This window comes from Pongo pygmaeus, chromosome 14 (genome assembly GCF_028885625.2).
Source record: "Pongo pygmaeus isolate AG05252 chromosome 14, NHGRI_mPonPyg2-v2.0_pri, whole genome shotgun sequence".
In the NCBI taxonomy this organism is placed as follows: domain Eukaryota; kingdom Metazoa; phylum Chordata; class Mammalia; order Primates; family Hominidae; genus Pongo; species Pongo pygmaeus.
In genome coordinates this window covers 51,477,284-51,496,318 of record NC_072387.2, presented here as the reverse complement: position 1 = coordinate 51,496,318, position 19,035 = coordinate 51,477,284, and the positions used below count along the sequence as shown (strand labels likewise).

General features: G+C 39.5%; 1 protein-coding gene and 1 pseudogene across 6 annotated transcripts in view; one reads left to right on the top strand and one right to left on the bottom strand.

Annotated features, from left to right (window-relative positions):
• Positions 1–19,035, top strand: part of EPSTI1 (epithelial stromal interaction 1) — a 100,467-nt gene that overhangs the window by 40,887 nt on the left and 40,545 nt on the right. The window lies entirely within an intron of this gene.
• On the bottom strand, positions 13,043–14,461 carry LOC129011797 (palmitoyltransferase ZDHHC4-like; annotated as a pseudogene).

Below are 19,035 nucleotides of genomic sequence, written 5' to 3'. Positions count from 1 at the left end.
CTGTGCACCGGCAGGGCCCAGGCCTTGATGCAGAGGAGGACCCCTGTCTCCACTCCACCTCTTTGACCATCAGGCAGCTGCCTCTCTGAGCCCAGACCCAGCTGGCTGCTGGGCCTCCCGGCCTAACCCTGCCTGGCCTAGATGACGCCTTCAGGATGCAGCCGTTTTGGGTGGCGCCGGTGTGCAGGGTGGGAAGCCTGGCAGCTGCGGAAACACCGTGGAAAGCGCTGTGGGATGAGGCCTGGAAGGCGGGTCTGCAGACGGACCCAACTCTGCCACCTCTGTAGCCCTGAAACCCTGCAGGACCGGGACCTGGGGTGACCACTCTGTCCCAGTTGGGTGAGGCCTGCCTTGTTATTGATGACAACGGACCTAGGCCTTAACGATCCAGAAGGTGAGCAGAGCCCTGACGGATGAAACTGCTAGAAGCCACCAGGCGGGGTTGACCTTCCATCTACCATACCTTCATATCAGAAGAGAAACAGTAGGAGATAAGCCACATTTGGGCAACGGAAAGGCCCACTGGTCTTTGGAAAAGATGTACTGGCCCTATGTAGAAGACCTGTGTACGTCATAGGAAAAACTGCTCTCAACTGACCTCCCCAAAGTTTTAAAAGAACGCTTGCTACATCTAGCCCTTCTAGATGTAAAGAGGTTTTGCCAAATTATGATAAAAGAGTCATAAAATCACAGATCTTGTAAATGTTCACTTCTTAAAAAAATAATATAAAATGTCTTCTGGGATGACTTTTTGAAATGGATTTGTGAGACCACCTCTGGAAGTGACATCAGGGATGACATGTCCACATTTGGTCAGTGGATAAGAGGACTTGGGGTGGAAGACCTGAGAAGGAGGAGAAGAAGGCTCCATGCTAGACTGATCATATTTAGGAGACATTTTCATATTTTAACCATCGCTTTGTGTGTGTATTTTATTCCTTACTACTGTATATACATGGTTGGCAATACTAAGTACTTTTTTTTTTGAAATGTCTGGGCTTTCTTCTAGATGTTCTGAAGTGTCTGATATGTGTTAAAAGTACAGGTAGTAAAATAACACATTTTGTGAATATGTTTTTGTTGAAATTTATATGAAATGTTGTTTTTAGTGGGGACTGGCCAAACCACCTCGAGTAATACAACATTGTGTTTCAGGGGAGGAGGGAGGAGGGAGAAGTGGAAAGAGCTCTATGCCCGTGTGCCTGTAGTGAGGCAAGAGTAACCATTGTCCCTTACATCTGTGAGTAGTGTTTTACTTATCTGTGTTTATAGTGTATATAAGCAGTGGTCCCCAACCTTTTTGGCACAGGGAACTGGCTTTGTGGAAGGCAATTTTTCCATGAATGGGGCAAGGGGGATGGTTTTGGGATGAAACCGTTCCACCTTAGATCATCAGGCATTAGTTGGATTCTCATAAGGAGCATGTAACCCAGATCCTTCACATGTGCAGTTCACAATAGGGTTTGTGCTCCTATGAGATGCTAATGCCGCTGCTGTTCTGACAGGAGGAGGTGCTCAGATATTCTTGACCTTCAAAGTACATAGGGGTGGTGAGCACTGTAGAAACACAGGCTACCTGTGGAGAGGACTATTGGAGAGGGTGGGACAGACAGCTCAGAGAGAAAGACTTGGGCCGTTGACTTCTATTTCTTCCTACCAATATCTGGATTTTGCTAGAATAGGCAAAAGTAAAGCTGAGGAAATGTGTCTGCCTTCTCTGGGATCAGCATATATGAATGACCTCCTCTTCCCAGGCCCAACATGGATTAGTACTGTAATTAAACTTACTGTAGGGTAGGTGGGCTATTGTGACCTCTCCTGGCTGTACTCTATTCCTAGGTACAATTTCCAACATTGTTTCTAGCGGAGAAGGGGCTCAGTTCTAAAAACCTCAGTTGGAAAAGCTCTTGGAACCAAGCTCATTCCAAAATAGGGTCTTCCTATTTCTAAATTGCCTTGCACCACCTCGAGCTCAGCCTGTTGATTGTAATATTGGAAAGTTTTCTTCATTTTTGCCGTTGAAACCATGCATCTTTTTTACTTCCATTTGAATAATAGTGTGATTAGTTCCTATGGGAGCACATCTTCATCTATTTTAGTCTCCTAGAGCTGAGAATCCAGGCAAGTCAGCTGAATATGCACACGTAGGCACCAAGTTTGCCTTCCAATATGCTCACAAAACTTCTAATGCCCTTCATGGGAGCTTCTGAAAGACACTTAAGGGCTCAGTTGATCCCTTATCCATATGGTAGGCTTAAATCCAGCCTTGAATTTTATAATCCAGGTAAGGTGAATAGAAAGTCATCCTATTCATAACTTTCTATCTTATGCTAATAAAGTGAACTTATAGATACAAAAATCTCATATCTATTTTGTTCAGAATAAGACTGAACAGCTTATGAAAAATCTGGTCAGAGGAATTCCTACCTATTGAATGTAAAATTATGTTGATGGTTAAAACCATATCACAATCTCTACCCACTATCAATTCTCCCTGCAGATATCCTAGTGTATGTTACCTCATTTTCATTCCCACTGCCACTGCCCTGATGTCAGTATTATCTCATGCCACTTGAATCATGGCCTGTGTCTTTTGTGATTCCTTGTCACCCCCTGGACTACTGCAATGAGTTTGTTACTATCTTTGCAACCAGTCTCTTCATTGTCTTACATGTTTTGTCAAGTTTAGTTTTCTAAAACATAGCTTTAGTCATGTCACTCTACTGGTCAAACAGATTTGATTATCTCCTATTCCTACTGCCTATAAAATGAATTCCAGACTCCTTAGCCACACCATGGGGAACCATGGGCCATCTTAGATGTCAGAAAGGACTTATAGCATTTGGGTCTGTGTCAGGTTGATGTGGTTTTGCTGTGTCCCCATCCAAATCTCATCTTGAATTGTCGCTCCCATAATTCCCATGTGTTGTGGGAGGGACCTGGCCGGAGGTAATTGAATCGTGGGGGTGGGTCTTTCCTGTTGCTGTTCTTGTGATACTGAATACATCTCATGAGATCTGGTGGTTTTATAAAGGGCGGTTCCCCTGCACCCACTGTTTCTTGCCTGCTGCCGTGTAAGATGTGTCTTTGCTCCTCCTTCACTTTTCGCCATGATTGTGAGGCCTCCCCAGCCATGTGGAACTGTGAGTCAATTTAAACCTCTTTTTCTTTATAAGTTACCCAGTCTTGGGTATGTCTTTATTAGCAGTGTGAGAATGGACTAATACGTAGGTGATTTAGGGGAAGGTTTAAGGTAGCAGAGCTTTGCTCTGAATTGGATCTTATCAGGAAGCAGGGGTAGGTCTATGATGAGGTGTCTTAATCAATTCTATCTAGAAGGAAGGAAGACCAGAGTGAGACTCATGCTGTAATTGATAAAGAAGCAGCAGTCACTCATATTAGCCATGATTTTGGGATCTTTGGTCACTCTTGTAGTTTGTACAAGGTCCGTGTATTTTTCTGTGTTCAGACGTGTTGTAGAGTGATCTTGTTTTTGTCATGAGCTATTATAGTCACAGTGACCTCTTCTGATGTTGACATTATGTGACATTGGTTACTTTCAACAGGAGAACACCAAGGCCTAGCTGTGAGTGCCAGGCCAGTTTTTTATTTTTATTTTTTATCATACTTTAATTTCTGGGATACATGTGAAGAACACACAGGTTTGTTACATAGGTATACACGTGCCATGGTGGTTTGCTGCACCCATCAATTCATCATCTATATTAGGTATTTCTCCTAATGCTACCCCTCCCCTAGCCCCCCACCCTGTTACAGGCCCTGGTGTGTGATGTTCCCCTCCCTGTGTCCATGTGTTCTCCTTGTTCAACTTCCACTTACATGAGAACATGCGGTGTTTGGTTTTCTGTTCCTCTGTTAGTTTTCTGAGAATGATGGTTTCCAGCTTCATCCATGTCTCTGCAAAGGACATGAACTCATCCTTTTTTATGTCTGCATAGTATTCCGTGGTGTATATGTGCCACATTTTCTTTATCCAGCCCAACATTGATGGGCATTTGGGTTGGTTCCAAGTCTTTTCTATTGTGAACAATGCTGCAATAAATATATGTGCGCGTGTGTCTGTATAGTAGAATGATTTATAATCCTTTGGGTATATACCCGGTAATGGGATTGCTGGGTCAAATGATATTCCTGTTTCTAGATCCTTGAGGAATTGCCACACTGTCTTGACACAATGGTTGAACTAATTTACACTCGCACCAACAGTGTAAAAGTGTTCCTATTTCTCCACATCCTCTCCAGTAACTGTTTTTTCCTGACTTTTTATTGATTGCCATTCTAACTGGCATGAGATGGTATCTCATTGTGATTTTGATTTGCATTTCTCTAATGACCAGTGATAGTGAGCTTTTTTTCATATGTTTGTTGGCTGCATAAATGTCTTCTTTTGAGAAGTGTCTCTTCATATGCTTTGCCCACTTTTTGATGGTTTTTTTTCCTTGTAAATTTGTTTAAATTCTTTGTAGATTCTGGTTATTAGCCCTTTGTCAGGTGGATAGATTGCAACAATTTTCTCCCATTCTGTGGGTTGGCCAGGCCGGTTTTTGTCTTTCTCTGTACACAATTAATAATTGGTAAAAAATAAAAGTTGACTAGTTCCTTTTTTACAAAATAGTCTCACTTGGTTTTCTTATCACTGGAACCTAGTACCATCCATGTTCTCCTTTTGGGAGGGCAGGGGATCTGGGGGTTAGACTGCCTGAGTTTAAATTATAACATTTTTCCTCATTAATAGAACATTATTTAACCTCTTGGGGCCTCGTTTCCTCACATATAGCCTGGGGTAGGGGGTAACAATAGCTGCTAATTCAGAAGAAGATTAATTGATACAATCCACATAAGAAATCTAGGATAGTGTTTGGAAAGAGACGCTGAATACAGTGTAACTCCAACAAGGACGGCAGAGGAAGAAGTGAGGGAAAGTGAGCAGCCAACTCCAGCCTTTACCCCCAACGATAGAGCCTGCGAACCTCTTGTTGATGCATAAGATTCACTGAGAAGGCCCTGGGGCCCAGAAAGTGCTCCTGGTAAACATGCTATACCTGGGGGAATATGTGGTCCCCATCCTGGAGACAAGCCATCTGCATAGCCAACTTCATCACTCCTATGTGAGCTCTAAGAGCCTTATTTTAAAAATTACATGAAAATGAACTCTAGTCGAACAAATAATAAATCCAAGAAAGAGGAAGGCATAGATACCAGAACAATTGTGAACAAAGAAGACAGTGACATTTGTGGTCAAATATATGCTTGTTTTTCTGTTTAAATAAGAATCAACAGGATCTAATTAAAATCATGGAGGATTTTAGCACTAGAAGAGGCACAAGGAAGAGACAGGGATATGAACTACAGTAAGTTTTTTTCCTTTGTTGTATGAGTGAATGTTGGATATTGATATCAATTCCAGAGATTCATAGAAAAAAAATGTGCTTATCATATGTTTAATTATGTGCTAACTATATGTACAAATTCGGATAAATAACACAAAAACATAGAAGTATAATACAACAAATAAAAATTTGATCATCAATTTCTGCCTTTACAATAAAAGGCAGAAAAAAAGGTGGAATTTTTCAATAAAAAGTAACAAAAAAGCAAAATATTAAGTCCAATAAGTCAGCATTCACAAAAAAGGTATACAGGCTAAATTATCTTATTAGAATAAAAGCTCTTGGATTGCCTAAAAAAATACAAATCTAGCTATATTTGATTACAAAGGATATCTATAAATCAAGAGTTGAAAACAAAGTTATACACGTAAATGTTAACAAAAGAAGCAATATTAGTGTGAGACAAATTGAATTCAAGGTGAAAAACATTCAACACGATAAAAGATATTCATGCAGATAAAATATATAATCCAAAGGAAAATGTTAGTCACAAATCTTTGTCAAAATAGATTTGAAATACATATGACAAAAACTATTTGTCTCTAATATAGACTATGGATTTGCCAAATTTTCCTTTTATTTAACTAATTCTCCATAGAAATTAACAGACCAAGTGAACCAAAAAACTCTGTAAGGAAAGAAGGATTTGAATAACAATGCTAAGCATAATTGTATAGACATAAAATGTTGTACCCAATATATGAAAACACATATTCTTTATAAATACTGACTTTAAAAAGACTGACTAAAATCTACTACAAAATTGGCCATGTTCAAGTCCTCAAAGACTCTTGGTAACCTCCAAAAAAACCCCAAATCCTAGAAAGCCACAGTCCCTGAGCAATGTGAAATTATAAAGTCTATTTACTTAAAATTTTTGTCTTCTGTTTTTTTTTTTTTTTTTTCCCAGTGTCTTGCTCTGTCATTCAGGCTAGAGTATAGTGGCATGACCATGGTTTGCTATAGCCTTGACCTCCTGGGCTTGAGCAATCCTCCCACCTCAGCCTCCCAAGTAGGGGGACTACACGTGTGCACCACTAGGCCCAGCTAATTTTTTAATTAAAAAATTTAAACTATCTTTAAAAATGACTATTGGGGAAAAATTAAAACCAAAACTGAAATTACTTTGAGATAAAAGACTAAAAACTTTAAAACTGGTTGGAATAACAAACTGTTATTGGCATTGTAATCAATCTATGAATTGATTCATTGAATGCTATAGAGAATCTAAAGTAGACCCATGTTTATATAAAAATTCAGTATTTAGGACTTTAACTATGAATGAAAGTATTTCTTTCAAACCAATGTCAAAAGAACAGACAATTTGACAATCTGTATTGAATCAGCACAATAAAAATGTAATGAAAGATGATTTTATACTTAGGGGTAGAAACTCCTTTTTAAGCAATATACAAATCTCAGAAGCCATAAAGAGAGACCATAGATTTAAGTACATAAAAATTTCAAAATATGTGATAGAAGATATAATGAAGAACATTTTAAGTAAATAATAATCTAGGAAAAAATATTTGCATCAAACATAATGGATAAAGGCTTAATTTCACAAAGAATGTTTATAGGATAATAAAATAACAACTCAAAAATTGGCAAATTACTTGAACAAGCAGTTAAAAGAGGAAATAGGAATCAAAATATTCAGCTTCACTAATTATTAGAGAAATACAAATATAGATTTTATTATTACAGTGGCAAAAATATCAATGGGTTGATAATACTTCACATTAGGAAAGGAGCTTTCATTTATTCAACAATGAGCATGAGTCAGGTGTGGTAGCACGTGCCTGTAGTCCTGGCTACTTGGGAGGCTGAGGCAGGTGGATCACTTGAGCCAGGAGTTTGAGGCTGCAGTGAGTTATGATCACACCACTGCACTCCAGGCTGAGTGACACAGGGGAGACCGTATCTCTTAAAAACCCTAAAGAGAAAAATCCTCTAAACCGATAAGCACTTGGTGTGTGTCAAGCACTATACTAGGTTCTAGGCATGTATTGTGAATGAAGCAAATATGGCTCCATGAGCAAATGTGGAAATTAATAGACAAGCTGACAAAGAACTGTGTAGGATAACTGTGTAGGATTCAAACAATTCCTGTGAAGGAACATAGTGTTAGAGATAGGGTAAGTGAGCATAATGGGACTAGGAAGGCAACATCTCCTTAGCATGATAGGTAGGACCCGACTTTCCAAGAAAATGACATTTGAACTGAAGATAAAAGGATGAGAAGGAACCAGCCATACTGAGAACGAGAAAGAAAGTTCTAGGCTGAGGCAATGGCATATAGGGTACTCAGCAACCTGAAAGGAAGCTGGTGTGTTTGGGCTGAAGAGTAAAAAAGAGATCACGAAGTTGACAAGACAGGCAGGAGCTAGGCAGGTTAAGTGGACCACACAGGCCATGGCACAGAGTCTGCATTTTTTTCGAGCCTCAGGGATAACCTGTGGAAGGTTTTTATTTTTCAAAAAGAAATGACTACTCTGGTTGCTGTGTTGTGAACAGATTTGAGAAGGCAAGAGAAGAAATGGAGTAACTACTAAAGATGTTACTGCAGTAGTCCAGATAAGAGTTGGTGGTGGCTCAGCTTAAGTGATGTCAGTGCAGAGAAAAGTACAGGCATGCCTTGTTTTATTGCACTTTGCTTTATTGCGCCTCACAGATATTTCATTTTTTAAAATTTTATAAATTGTCAGTTTGTGGCAACCCTGTGTTGAGCAAGCCTATTGGTGCCATTTTCCCACTTTGTGTCATAGTGTCACATTTTGGTAATCTGTACAACATTTCAAACCTTTTCATTATGATTACATCTGATTTGGTGATCTATGATCAGTGATCTTTGTTGTTACTATTGTAATTGTTTTGGGGACCCACAAACCCTGCCCACAAATGACAGAGAATTTAATCAATAAATGTTGCATGTGTTCTAACTGCTCCCCTGACTGGCTGTTCCCCTGTCTATCTCTCTCTCCTCTTTGGATCTTCCTATTACCTGAGACACAACAATACTGAAATTAGGCCAGTTAATAACCCTACAATAGCCCATAAGCATTCAAGTAAAAGGAAATATCACATGTCTCTCATTTTAAATCAAAAGCTAAAAATGGCTAAGCTCAGTGTGGAGGCATGTTGAAAACCCAGATAGGACAAAAGCTAGACCTCTTGCACTAGTTAGCCAGGTTGTGAAACAAAAGAAAAGTTCTCAAAGGAAATTAAAAATGCTACTCCAGTGAATATGTGAATGATAAGAAGGCAAAATAGCTGTATTGCTAATATGGAGAAAGTTCAAGTGATCTGGATAGAAGATCAGACCAGCCAAAACATTCCTTAAAGCCAAAGCCTAAGCTACAGCAAGGCCCTAACACTCTTTAATTCTATGAAAGCTGAGAGAGATGAGGAAGCTGCAGAAGAAAAGTTAGAAACTAGCAGAGGTTGGTTCATGAGGTTTAAGGAAAGAAGCCTACTCCATAATATAAACATGCAATGTGAAGTAGAAAGTGCTGATGTAGAAACTGCAAGATATCCAGAAGATCTAGTTAAGATCATTGATGAAGGTGTGTATACTAAACAACAGATTTTTTTTTTTTTTTTTTGAGACAGAATCTTGCTTTGTCTCCCAGACTGGAGTGCAGTGGCACGATCTCAGCTCACTGCAACCTCCTCTTCCCATGTTCAAGTGATTCTCCTGCCTCAGCCTCCCGAGTAACTGGGATTACAGGCACCCATCACCATGCCCGGCTAATTTCTTGTATTTTTAGTAGAGATGGGGTTTCACCATGTTGGCCAGGCTTGTCTTAAACTCCTGACCTCAGGTGATCCGCCCACCTCAGCCTCCCAAAGTGCTGAGATTACAGGGGTGAGCCACTGCGCCCAGCCTAACAACAGATTTTTAATGTAGGTGAAAAGGCCTTCTATTGGAAGAAAACGCCATCTAGGACTTTCATAGCTAGAGAGGAGAAGTCAATACCTACTTCAAAGGACAGGCTAACTTTTGTTAGGGGCTAATGCAGATGCAGATGGTGACTTTAAGTTAAAGCCAATGTTCATTTGCCATTCTGAAAATCCTAGGGCCCTTAAAAAAGTATGCTAAATTGTGTGTATGCTCTATGAATGGAACAACAAAGCCTAAATGACAGCACCTCTGTTTACGTCATGGTTTACTGAATATTTTAAGCCCACTAATAAGACCTGCTCGGAAGAAAAGATTCCTTTCAAAATATTGCTGCTCATTGACAATGCACCTAATCACCCATGAAAACAACATTAATCTCCTTGTATATTTCCCAGGCATCTCAAAGTTAGCATATCTAAACTTAAACTTTTGATATTTTTCTTCCCAAACCTTGGTTCTAATACCTATTAGGATATTTGGCAGTATTTCTAAACCAAATACCAAAACCAAGAACAAAGATTTAGGAAGAAAAATATCAAAAGTTCAAGGTCAGACATGCTAAGTTTGAGATGCCTGGAAGATATACAAGGAGATTAATGTTTTCATGCTTGCTAATGCAGTCTCCATTCTGCAGCCTATGGATCAAGAAATAAATTTGATGTTCACATCTTATTATTTAAGAAATAGATTTTTAAAGGCTATAGATGGTGATTCTTCTGATGAATCTGGGCAAACTAAATTTAAAACCTTCTAGAAGGGATTTACCATTCTAGATGCCATCAAGAACACTTGTGATTCATGGGAGGAGGTAAAAATATCAACATTAACAGGAATATGGAAGAGGTTGATTCCAGCCCTCATGGATGACATTGATGGACTCAAAACTTCAGTGGAGGAAGTCACTGCAGATGTGGAAATAGCAAGAGAACTAGAATTAGAAGTGGAGCCTGAAGATGTGACTGAATTGTTGCAATCTTATGATCCAACTTCAATGGATGAGGAGTTGCTTTTTATGGATGCACAAAGAAAGGGATTTCTTGAGATGGGAACTGCTGCTGATGAAGATGCTGTGAACATTGATTAAATGACTTAAAATTTAGAATATTGTATAAACCTAGCTGATAAATTGGTGGCAGAGTTTAAGAGATTGACTTCCATTTTGAACGAAATTCTACTATGGGTAAAATGCTGTCAAACAGCATTGCATGATACACACAAATCTTTCATGAAAGAGTCAATTGATGTGGCAAATTTCATTGTCCTATTTTAAGAAATTGCCACAGCAACTCTGGCCTTTAGCAATTACCACTGTGATTAGTCAGCAGGTATCAACAAGAGCCTCCACCAGCAAAAAGATTACAACTCACCAAAGGCTCAGATGTTAGCATTGTTTTAGGAATAAAGTATTTTTAAATTAAAGTGTACATTTTTCAAGACATAATGCTATTGCACACCTAACAGACTACAATCTAGTGTAAACCCAACTTTTATATGAATGGAAAACAAAAAAATTTATGTGACTCACTTTATTGCAATATTTCATTTGCTTTTTTGCAGTGGTCTGGAACCAAACTCACAATATCTCTGACATATGACTATACCTACATATTGTATGTAAGTTCAATAGGACATATTGATATTGGGGATGAAGAAGAAAGAATCAAGGATGACTCCCAAGTTTCTGACTTCAAGTATTGGAGGTGTAGTGATGCCATGTACTGAGATGGGGGCTACTAGGTGAAAACCAAGGTTTGGGAAGAAAAATATCAAGAGTTTAAGTTAAGTTTAAGTTTACATATTTAGAAAAATATCAAGAGTTTAAGTTTGAGATGGTTTGGAGATATCAAATGGGCAGTTGTACACATGAATTTGGTCTCACTGAGCAGATATATGGGAAATATAAATTTAGGAATTATTAGCATGTAAATGTAAAGCCATGAAAATGGATAAAGTCACTTAAGATGAAATTGCAGGTTTGAGAAGAGGGCCCAGGACCAAATACAGAGGAGCTCTATCATGTAGAGGTCAGGTAGATACAAAAGGACATCTGAGAGGTTGGGCAAATTAAGAGTGTGGTATCATGGAAAACAGGACAGACATATTTCCAAAAGGAGAAATTAGTCAATTCTCCACTAGTGTTGAAAGGTCAAATGAGAGGAGGACCAGTGATAATGACTGTGATCTTGACATGAATGATTTGGGTATGATGATGGGGCTGGAGCTTGATTGAATTGGACTTATGAGTAAATGGAGAGATGGGAATAGATTTGGCATTTATCAGTAACTCTTGAATAATTTGAAAATGAGAACAATGAAATGAGGCAGTAACTGGATGAGGCTGTGGAATCAAAAGTTTTCTTAAATTGATCATGTTTGTATGCTGATAAAAATGATCCAGGAGAGGAGGGGAAGACTAGACACAAGGGGATGACAGAAGAAATAAACTTGAGAAAGAATATATGAATAGGTTCCTGAGTATACCTAACCAATGTTTGATGATTAGTCAATGATTTAAAGGAGAGTACTTCCCCTATTATAATTGAGGAAGCACTCTTTACATTTTTGTTAAAGGAAGATAGGTACAGATATAGGAAGACTTAAAAGATTTCGTGTTGAGAAGATGAAAGACTTATTTCTCTATTCTCAATGAAGTGTGAGGAGATTGTCAGCTGAGAACTGAGAACAAACAAAAGGTACAGGAGAAGAATTCATGAGTGGGCTGGGCATGGTGGCTCACACCTGTAATCCCAGCACTTTGGGAGGCTGAGGCAGGTGGATCACCTGAGGTCAGGAGTTTGAGACCAACCTGGGCAACATGGTGAAACCCTGTCTCTACTAAAAATACAAAAGATTAGCCAGATACGATTGCGGGTGCCTGTAATCCCAGCTACTCAGGAGGCTAAGGCAAGAGAATTGCTTGAACCCGGGAGATGGAGGTTGCAGTGTGCCGAGATCACGCCATTACACTCCAGCCTGGGCAACAAGAGCAAAACTCTGTCTCAAAAAAATAAAAAATAAAAAAAAGAATTTATGAGTGAAATGGAGTAGAAGAATTTGGTAGGATGAAGCTAGAGTTAATGGACTTCATTTGAAGCCAGTCTACTTTACCACTCCATCATTCTTCATACCTCCCATCCCAAAACACCAGATATATTATTTTTCCCAAGTTTGATTTACTTGTCCTGGTGCAGACTCAGAGAAAGCAGATGGTTGACTTGATCTAGGTTTGAGATTTTTCCAGACATACATGAAGGAAGCAGGAAGAAGAGGAAGAAAGATATTTGTAAGGGAAAGATTTATAAAATGGACTATGGGCTGTAAGCTGCACAAGAATTAAAATAGATGGGAGCTGATGGTTAGAAAGAGGTGGCGAATCAGTGGTTTGGAAATCCCAGAGAGACTGGAATGTTGTTATATTGATAGTACTTGAAAGAAGAACATGGAATGACAGAAAGTTGTATTCAGGAATGGAATTTGTCAGATAGTTTGGAGAGAGGACATTTATTCATGACAACAATGTCCAGGGTATGGCCCTGGCAGTGTGGCTGAGGTAGAGTGAAGAAGAGCTACTGGAGACGAAGAAATCAAGAAACACAGCCTGTGGTGGGGGGCAGCACATAGGATATCCATGTTGACAGTAGTCAAGATAGGGAGGAAGGCTGAAGGTTTTTTATTAAATAAATAAATGCATACTATATTTAAAAGGCAGTGACAACTTCTTCCATTCTTATTTCTTCTTTCTCTCATGATATGGAGTGGCAGGTAGAAAGATCTCTCAAAGGTTGCTGGAGAGCCCATGGGAGTGAATGTTCTGGTAGATTTGGGGCTTTCCTGATGAAGGCCAGGCCGTGAGGGGGCAATGCTGGCATGGGGCCCAGTCACCTCTGAACCACTCATTAGTAGTCTGGTTGGTGGCAACCAGGTACAGAGCAAAGCACAGGTAGCTACCCAGGAGGAAGCTCAGGACCATTACAACGTCCTCCCCAACTACAACCCCAGCATGAAAACAATTGTTGGAAAGGTCAGGAACAGGTACTGAATAAGAAAAATCAAGTCCATAAACTGGAAGTGTCCAAGGTCATCAATGTAAGTCTAGTATGAATCCAACAATACCACCAAGTCGACCAGAAACGCAGTGCTCACAATGGCCATGGCAGCAGCTGTGGCCATCAACATCAAGAGGTAGATGAGAAAGTATTAATAACTGGTGTTCCAAGCCCAGACGCAGTTGTTCACCCAAACCCAAGATGGTCAAAATGGCGCGCACACTGCAGTCAGTGCTTAGATCGAGCTGGTGCTCATCAGTCATAAGTAGAGCACCTCACCTCTTTAGAAACATCACTTCATTGAATTCATAAACTTGAAGAAATAATTCATTTGCTTTTCTTATAATGCCAGAATCAGTTACACAAGTTAGGGTGGAAATAAACGGGTTTACAATCAGAAGCAGATAGGGCAGAAGAAGGTAATACAGGAGAACTAGCTTTTGATGGTAGCCAAGTATTTCCCAGGTATATTCGGTATTTACCATCCCTTGCAAGACCAGATGGAGGATAATGAAGGTATGGTTTCTCTTTTTTTTTGAGACAGAGTTTTGCTCTATTGCCCAGGCTGGAGTGCAGTGGCGCAATCTTGGCTCACTGCAAGCTCCGCCTCCCGGGTTCACGCCATTCTCCTGCCTCAGCCTCCTGAGTAGCTGGGACTACAGGCGCCTGCCACCATGACCGGCTAATTTTTTTTTTTTTTTTTGTAATTTTAGTAGAGACGGGGTTTTACTGTGTTAGCCAGGATGGTCTCGATCTCCTGACCTCGTGATCCACCCGCCTCGGCCTCCCAAAGTGCTGGGATTACAGGTGTGAGCCACCGCACCCAGCCTGAAGGTATGGTTTCGTGTATGGAAGAGGTAATGAAGCAATCTTTACATGGCTTTCTGAAGACATTCTGGAATTATACAGGAAAATATCTGTGCTCCTGCCCTGACCAGGCATTTAAAATCATGAGTTTTCTAGCAAAAACAGGTCATAACATAACCAACTGGCACCAAAGCCAGTAGAGCAGGAAAAGAACCAGGAAGTCCATGCTGGGGGGTATTCCTCTTGTTTGGGTAATTTTCAGCCAGCAGCTCTGGTGTTCCTCCTCCCAACATTCACAGAGAATTCAAAGAGCAGCTCCTCTTGGGCGGCAGTGTGTGCCTGACGTGACGAGTAGCACCCAAAGCTGCAGGACATGGTTCCTTCAGGAGGCTGGGTCTGGCACCAGCCTTGACCAACTGCCAATTACATGATGCCCACACCTCCTGGGTGCACCAAAGGCTGAAATCTTAAACAAATGAGAGATGGTTGACCAGAAGGTTGAAGGATGACAATGGCAAAGAGGATGGTATATTCTGTGTTGTGGGTACTACAGGAGCAAACATGTTTTGCAAGTGATGGGGTAAGTAATGGTCTGGAAGTAGATTGGGAGGAAACAGGATGTCTGCTTCATTTTCAGGCACCAAGGAATGTGTATATGAGAAGTAAAATAGCTCCATTTCGGGGGGTCGTGGGAAGTACTGTTTTCAAGAGGTGGTCAGGTTTCAGACAGTGTGGGAAAATGAGGCAGACTCTTTTTCTTTTCTTTTTACTTTTTATGTTGAAATAATTTCCAACTTAGAGAAAAGATACAAAAATAGTAGAAAAATAGTTTCCAATTAGCTTCATCTAGCGAACATTAATATCTTATATAACAATAGTACAATGATCAAAATCAGAAAATTAACATTGGTACAATACTATTAATATAAACTACAGACCTTATTCACATTCCATCAGCTTCCCTCCAGTGCTCCTTTTCTATTTCAGGATCCAATTCAGGATCACATAAAATATCCAGTCATTATGATTCCTTAATTTCCTCCAATATATGACAGTACCTCATTTTTTCCCTTCTCTTTCATGACCTTAACACATTCAGTGGGTAATGGATAGTTACTTTCTAGACTTCCCCCAATTTGGGTTTGTTTGATGTTTTCTCATGAATAGCTTGAAGTTATAATTTCCAACAAGAAAATTACGGAAGTGATGCTGTGTCCTTCTCAGTGCATCACATCAGAGGGTACATGATGGTCAGTATCCTTATCACTGGTGATATTTACTTGGATCATTTGGTAAGGTGATCTCCACTGTTAAGTTATTGTTTTTCTCTTTATAATTGATGAATGTCTTGGGGGAGATACTTTAAGACTATACTAATATCCTGTTATCTGCAAACTTTTGCCCAGTGATTTTAGCCTATGTAAATGAATCTTGCCAACATTTCTTTTTTTTTTTTTTTACCTGGATGTTTGCCTAATGGTGATTTTGTATTTGAGGGAGACTTTCTGATATGAGGTTAAGAATCCTGAGCTGTTAACTCTTGGTTAAAGATCGAGAGATTTTTGCCCCCTTGGAAAGTTTTGGAAGGCTAGAGGGAGGTGTGGGGGCTTAAGTGGTAGATATATGGGGCAGTGTGGGATTGAGAGACTGAGTCATATTGAATGATGGGTGAGACTGGGACACTTGGTGGTGACCGAGGTAAATAGGAATGTGTAAGACAGGATAGGATTAGTACTTAAAGGAGGTTAGCTGTGGTTCTGAATTGCCACTTTCATAAAGTTTACTTTTGGTAGAAACATAAATTTGTGTAGATCAGCTTGGCACTATTAAGCATGGTTTAATCGTGAATAGGCTGAGTGCAGTGGCTTGTGCCTGTAATCCCAATAATTTGGGAGGCTGAGGTGGGAGGATCATTTGAGGCCAGAAGTTTGAGATCAGCCCAGGCAACACAGCAAGACCCCACCTCTAAAAAAATATTAGCTGGGCATGGTGGTGTGCTCCTGTAGTCCCAACTACTTGGGAGGTTGATGTAGGAGGATCACTTGAACCCAGGAGGTCAAGGCTGCTGTCCAGCCTGGGCAACAATGTGAGACCCTGTCTCAAAAAACAAAAACAAAAAATTGCATATCTATTTATGGGAACCTATATTAGAATAAAATTCTACTTCTAGGTGTATATCTTAGAAAAGTATTTATGTATTTGCACAAGATGTATATACCACGATGCTCATTGGAAAAAACTATAAATATCTATCCATAAGAATGTTAAATGTATTATATCCATATCATAAAATGCTATTCAGCTGCCAAAAGGAATAAGATATATATTTATAAATATGGAAAAATCTCAAAGATGTGGTTAGATGACAAAAATCTATCTCCAGAACAAAATATAGTATCCCACTTAAAGAAAAAAATCTGTTAGTTTAGGGTAGGAAAAGCTGTAGTTAAAAAACATAAACACCAAAATTTCAGTGACTTAAAGAACAAGAAGTTTATATCTTTCTTGTGGAATGATCCAGGGCTGATGTTTGAGTCAGGTTAGCTTTCCCCCCTCCCAGCATTAAAAGCTGCAGGGAAAAGGTGGCTCTACTCTCCTTTGCAAATGCCTTGCAAGCTCACTTAAGGTACCATCATCAGATAGAAGGAGGACAGAGTATTAAGAATGCTGTGAGAGGTTATTGATGTGGATCACTTCAGCCTGGCCCATACATTTACTCACATTTCATTGGCCAGAATGCAGATATATGCTCCTATGTCACATCTAATTGTGTGGGAGCTGGGAGATGTAGTCTAGCTATATATGCAGGAAGCAGAGGAACACATTTTAGAGAACAGCTGGCCTTCTCTGCCTTATCCTAATTATCCTCCCCCGAAATAAACCACTATTCATTTGTATGTAATTTTAAATAGATATTTATCAATTAATAGAAAATCAGGATACATACCTGACAATTCATGATGTTGTCCTTTGGGGAAAGGAGTCAGGTTGAGAGAGGTGTTAAGTAGGACCTTCACTTTTTTTCTTTATATTTTTATCTAATTTCTATTCTGTTCTCTGACTCGTATTTATGTATTGCTTTTGCAATTAAAAATTAAATCATTAAAGACCAGATAAATGAGGGGAAAGAATTCCGTAAAATGCGTGCAATAGTTTGATTACTTTGATTAAGTACAAAGTTCTCCCAGCATTACTACTCACTTTTGTGTTTTGTTTTGTAAATCTTGTTCTTGTGATTTCTTAAATGGGTTTTGTGTATCCCAATAGATTATCTCTCACTCTCTTACTTACATAGGCTCTGTGAGTGCTTATAGGTGTGTGAATGTCATTTGCTCATACCCAGTTACGTGAAACTGACTTAAGCAAAATAATACTTCTTTAGATTGTCCTATAACCCATATTGCTAAACACATGACACAGACTCAGGAAATATTTGTTGCCTGCATGAATGCATGCGTGCATGTACGAATGATTACTTACCTAAGCCTCATGGTGGCAAAGTTCAGGTTTGTGAAGCTATTGCAAAGTACATGTAGAATGCATTATTAGATTGTACTTATACAGACAGTTCCTAAGACATGCTGAGGTTTTATTTCCAAATGTGTTGTATAACATGAATTATTCATAAGTCAGAGTCATGTAGACTTAAGATAATTATGCATATTGAATATCCATCTGTAATACTGTAGTAGTTCTTAACATCACCAGGGGTGCTTTTAAGAAACGCGGATTCCCGGATCCCACTCCAGACATGCTCAATTAGAGTCAAAGGCCTGAGTCCAGTAATTTCTAGGAAGCACCACAGATGATTCTCATGTAGCCAGCCCCACACTTGTCTTCCCACTGGCATTCTGGAAATTATTGTTCTATGAAATCTGGAATGGTATCTGCCAAGTCTTTTCCTAGTAAACACCACCATAGTCTGTGTGGGGTTTTTTTTCCCCTTTTTATTTGAGAAACATTTCAAACACACAGAAAATATGTATCAACCACTAAGCTCATATTAAGATATTACTTATATTTGGTTAATTAAAAAAATAAATATTACAGAGACAGCTAGCTATCCCTCCACCCTCATCCCTTCCTTCTCTGTCTTTCCCTAGCAGTAACCACTGTCCTGGTATGTAACATTTGTCAATGTGCTTTAACCAAAAACTACCAGGAACATACCTGTAGTTGAACAAGTTGGGTTTATTACTCATTGCAGCAAAGGAGAATGCATACCATAGGGAATGGTGAGTTATCTCAGTGAGAAAGTGTTAGAAAGACCCTACTACAGGATTTGTGCTTTGGTTGGGTAATTTTGGGAAGGGTCTATGGAGACAGGGAGTTGCTCTGGATTGGGTGCCATCAGAATGTGGGGACAATTTTATGATTGGGTATCTCAATAAATCTTACCTATAGGAAGGACCTAGAGTGACTATGAAGCTGTAATTAGTGAAGAAGTAACAGTCATTCACTTAGAGGAGATGATGTTTGGTACTTTGTGGATTGCATGATGACCTTGTTTGAAGTGGATATGTTGTGTGACTATTTACATCCAACAGTGGAACACAGCTTAACTTCAGTGTCGGATCAGATCAGTTTATAATAACACTGAGATTTAGACGTGAGCATCAGATCAATTCCTGGATGCCAGGAGCTGCTCTTCTCACTTGGCAAGTGTTTCTAATTTTACTACATATAAGTGAATTCACAAAAAAGCATAGACTGCTTTTTAAAATATCATTGTATCATAATTTGAAAGGCAGCCTCCTCCACTCAGGTCTTTAGGAACCAAAACTGATAGAGACTCCACCACCTTCAATGCACAACTTCCAGCATTTCCTTGAGGGCTATCTCTGTTCCAGCCAGGAGAACAATGTAT